The 5,350-nt window shown below is 36.8% G+C and overlaps 1 pseudogene; it reads left to right on the forward strand.

Moving 5' to 3' along the window:
• Window positions 1-3,736: 3,736 nt before the first annotated feature.
• On the forward strand, window positions 3,737-4,974 carry LOC101573322 (annotated as a pseudogene).
• The last annotated feature ends 376 nt before the right edge of the window (window positions 4,975-5,350 follow it).

The raw sequence follows: 5,350 nt of genomic DNA on the forward strand, positions 1-5,350 counted from the left end.
CATGCTGGGTTATACAAGAAGCAATCTTTGTGTTCACCTACTTGGTGTAATGGAAGGCAAGGTGTGTGCACATGTCAAAACGTAAATGGATGAGTTCTACCTCCATTATGTGCTTGTTACATTTTTGTATATTTATAATTTTTATTACACATTTATTTTTTGGTAGAATTATCCAAATTCAGTACAATATTACATAAAAATCCACTTTTACAAGTTTGGGAGGTGGTTGAAAGTGTGTCATCAGGTGATTCAACTGCTGATCATGACTTTCATCATGTAAGCTAAAGAAGTTAGCAAGACATGACAGATAGAGAAGTACAGAGTGAAGACTTTTGATTCAGATGAGGAAGAAAGCTGTAATGTGAATAAATATTTGATTAGTTAAAATACTACAAAATGTTCATGTATAACTGGAAAAACCAACTGAACAAACCTACAACTAGGTCAGAAAATGTTATTAGATTCTCACCAGGGATGAAACCTATTAAACAAAAAGCCAACAGTGTAATTGAATGTTGGAAATTATTTGTAATGGACAGTATGCTACAAGATACTTTTAAATGCACTAACTAATGAAATACAAGTAAAACATTCTATATTCATTAATGGTATCACTAAAAAATATATTTATCATGACATCTCACAATCTGAAATAAAAACCTTCATAGCAAGACTTTTTCATTCTAATTGTCAGAATATAAAAGATTTATGGAGAAGTGACAGATGTAGTGTTGCAATTTTTAGAGCAATAATGACACTCAAGAGATTTGGTTTCTTTCAAATTTGCCTACATTTTGATGACAGAAAGACTCACCAGGAAAAAAAAATACAACAATCTGGCTTCTATTCACTCAGTTTTTGAAAACTTTGTTTTGAACTGTCAAGGAATTTATACAGTGTTTGTATACATGACAATTGACAAACAACTTGCATCATTTTGTGGTTGTTGAAGTTTTGGCAATGCATGCCAAATAAACTTTCCAAAGGTGATATGCAAACATATGCCTGGTAGATGCTCAGACATTTTACACCTTCAACTAAGAAATTTATCCTGGAACACAGCCACCAAGTCTTTATTCATCCAGTAATAAGCTGTATGACATTGAGAACAGACCCTATTTCAAAAAGCAGCCCAAATGTCGTAATTGTTTCATGAATTTCCTATTGATGCCACATCTGCTAAAAGACAAAAGAAAACAAAACAATAGTTGACCAGTGTAGGAACTATTCACAAGAACAAAGTAGAGATTCCTAAAAAAAAAAAAAAAAAACCCTTATAGGTTCACAGTAGAGAAATGTATAGCACAGTATTTGGATTTCAGAAAAACAACATTGACCACCTGTATGGTAAAGAAAAACAAAGTAGTACTGATATTTTAAACATTACACCACAGTTATAAGATTGATAGTGAAGCCAGGCATGATGGTGCAGGCCTCTAATCCTGGCACTCAGGAGGCCAAGGCAAGAAGATCCTGTGAGTTCAAGGTCAGCTGGTGCTATATAGTGAGTTCACAGCTAGCCTGGACTATGTAGTGAGACTTTGCCTTAAAAAAATCAATCAACTGGGGAGAAAAGGCTGAAGAGAAGACAAGCTTCATTCAGAGATACTCAGAGAAATTACACTAAAAATGCAAGTAATTGGCAGAAAGGAGAGATCATATCCCCTGAAGCAAAAAAACATTGTGAAATGAGAATAATGGATCAAGCAAAGCATACATAAAGACCTTAATAACATGGCCAGGCATCCTACCCAGCTACCAGTGGGTCACTGGATAGGGATGACTGCCTGCCACACTTAGCATCTTAAAATTTCTTTTAAGATGCTTTATGCTTTGCTAAATCAAGCCATGTAGTACAGACTTGGGGTGTAAGGTCCCCTGCCTCTTCTACCTTCATCCAAACAGAAGATACCATAGCCAAGCAATAAATTCTACCAACATACAAGGGAGTGAACTGCTCCCTCCCTGAAAGTTGACCAGTTTTTCTTTTCTTTTCTTCTTTTCTTTTCTTTTCTTTTCTTTTCTTTTCTTTTCTTTTCTTTTTTTTCTTCTCTTCTCTTCCCTTTCCTTTTGTGCACCAGAGAGCTAACTGAAACCTCTAGGGACCAGATTAAAGGCTATAGGGGCGTGTAGTAAATGGAATAACTAATCCATCCCCAGTGACCTGTTGTTAGAGAAGTATGGGCAATTAAACAGCCTTGTACCATGGGACCGTGCAGCCTGGGCCTCTCCTCACCAAACGGATAGTAGCAGAAATGCACACCACAGCACCCTTCCTACCTCTCTGATAAAGTTACAGATTATAGCACAGTTAGTGCTCATCTCTCAGGATAGAGTAAGAATTGGGACTGAGATGCCTTGCATGGCAACAGCAGAAGAAGACAACACAGCATCCCATCCCATGCTGCAACAAAGGACCTGAGAGAATGACAGAGACTTGCCAGTGGAAGAGGAACACAGAAGGCTGAGCAAGGACCTGGAGCAGCCAAGTGTGCATGGGACTGGGAACTGCCCCCCCCCCATGTCTGTTAGAAAGCAGCACAGAAATGGGAATACAGACACAGAGAAAAGGGTTAATGATTGGGAGGCTGCTAAAGAACATAAGAAAGTACTGGCTGAAGGCTCTGGCCCTTATCCTCTACACAGAGGCCAAGATTGGGCTCAAATCCAGCATAAACTATACTGCAGGCTTGGTTCGCAGTGTTACCCAGCAGTTTTAGGCTCTTGCTGAACACTAGAGGAACTTTTGTTTTCTCAGTTTTTAATTTTTTCTTCTTTCTTTGCTGCTTTGTTTCCTTTTCCTTTTCTTTTCTTTGTCTTTTACTTATACTTTTGTTCCAATCTATATGGCTTCTTTCCCAGTTTCTTCAATTTACCTTTCTACATTTAATCATATTTTCATGAATGAATACTCTCTTTAATTTATTTGTTTAACTTTGATAATCCCTTGTTTGCTCCTTCATTCTTACTATTCTGTCCTCTTCTCTAGTTTCCTAAGGCTTGTGTGATCATTATTTGTCCTGCATCCCTGCTTCTACTTTATTTTTATTCAATTATCTCTGTTTAATCCACTATCATTTTCAAATTTCCTAAGCACAGGATAAAACCACTCTACCAAGATAAATGCTTTGCATACAAGTTCCCAATTTATAATTGGTTCTGTTATGTAACTGTTGATTTTGTTCCTATGGTTTAACATATGAAAGCAATAGTTACTACAGGTTGTCAGTTTCTAAACTATACTTGATACTATTGCTATTGCTAATTATACTATTTTAGCAGGATATCATTTCTAATGTAACCAGTTGTTCTCACTTCTGTAACAATATTGGAAAGCTATGGGGTAATAACTTCAACACCATAGGATAGGGGGCTGAGTGAAACAGATACCAACATCTTGACCTTAATTAATTGGGAAGGTAGGATCTGGGGACAGACACAAACTAAGAACCTCTGCCACACAGAATACATCCTTGAAGAGCAGACTTTACCTAGAGAAGCCCTGATACTAGTGATAAAGCTACCTACTACAGAAACTTTCAAGAATCAACACAGAAATCAAAATAAAAAAAATTGAAATTGTATATGAATATGAGAGGTGGACTCTCAGGTCTTTTTTCAGCACCATCTGCTCAAGGTGCTGCCTCCCACTCCTCTTACCTTTGCAGCTGCCTGAGTCACTCCCTGTGCAGCGCCAGCCACCTGACTCCCTGTGTGAGTGGCTGATACTTGGAGTTCTTACATACAATATGGCAGACATTGACAGCAAAGAACAATTGGAACTTGATCAAGATTTGAATGACAATGGGCCAGGGAGATGGCTCAGTAGAATAAGCACTTCCCTGGCAAGTGCAAGAGCCTGAGTTCAAACCCCAGTTCTGAAGAAAAAAAAAGATTTGAATGATGTTGGAGAAGTAGAAGAAGAAATTGGTGAAGAAACAAAAATCAAAGCGAAGCAGCTGACTGGTGAGATGATACAAAATCCTCATATTCTTGCTGCCTTTCAAGAAAGACTTGATGGTCTGGTAGACACACCAACAGGATACGTTGAAAGCTTAAAGATGAGTTAATACTCACAAAAACCTTCAAGTGAAGTGTGCACAGGTAAAAACTAAATTCTATGGAGAAGTTCATGATCTTGAAAAGAAGTAGGCTGTTCTCTATCAACTTCTATTTGATAAGCAATTTGAGTTAATTAATGCAATTTATGAACTTGTGAAAGAAGAGTGTGAGTGGAAACCAGATGAGGAAGATGAAACTTTGGAGGAGCTCAAAAAAAAAAAAAAGACGAAAATTAAACATGGAAAAAAAGGATGAAAAAAAGAAGATCTTAAAGGAATTACCGGGTTTTGGTTGACTGTTTTTAAGAATGTTGACTTACACAGTGACATCGTTCAGGAACATGATGAACTTATTCTAAAGCATTTGAAGGACATTAAAGTGAAATTATCAGATGCTGGACACCTATGAGTTTTATCTTAGAATTTCAATTTGAACTCAATGAATGTTTCACAAATGAAGGATTGCCAAAGACATACAGGATGAGAGCTAAATCGGATGATTCTGATACCTTTTCATTTGATGGACCAGAAATTATGGGCTGTGCTGGGCACCAAATAGATTGGAAAAAACAAAAGAATGTCATTTTGAAAACCGTTAAAAAGAAGCAGAAACATAAGGGACATAGGACAGTTTGTACTGTGTCTAAAAAAAGTTTCCAGTGATTCTTTCTTTAATTTTTTTTGCTCCCCCTGAAGTTTCTGAGAGTGGAGATCTGGATTCTGCTGCTGAAGCTATCCTTGCTGCATACTTTGAAATCGGTCATTTTCTATGTGAGCAAGGTCAATGTACTTCACCAGAGAAGCCATTGAAAATGATAATGATGATTATGATGAAGGAGGGGAAGAAGGAGACGAGGAAAACAGTCCAGATTACGAACTGAAGAAGGATCAAAACTCAGCAGAATGCAAGTAGCAGTAAAACAGTATGCTTGTGGCCTTGAGGATAACCTACAGTATAATGGCCTATATATACCTATTGTTTACATACAGCCTTATGTTTTTATATTTTCTTGGTAGAATCAGTAATTTTTTAAAGGAATCGATATTTTAAAGACCAATTTGTTCTATCTAATATTTTTATCTATAGTTTTACTGTCAGATACACTGAATGTACAGATTCTCTGAAGATGTTCACTCATTGCTGCAGTTTGGTTCTCTGTATTATTTAATTATTGGAGTATATCATGAAAATTAACCTTTCTTGAACAACCAAAATACTGTTCCTGCTAGTAGTAGAGTGGGTTTAAGTCACTTGCATAATCATGCTTTTCAATTTTTATTACAGAAAT

This window comes from Octodon degus, unplaced genomic scaffold, assembly GCF_000260255.1.
Source record: "Octodon degus isolate 3935 unplaced genomic scaffold, OctDeg1.0 scaffold00321, whole genome shotgun sequence".
Lineage (NCBI taxonomy): Eukaryota > Metazoa > Chordata > Mammalia > Rodentia > Octodontidae > Octodon > Octodon degus.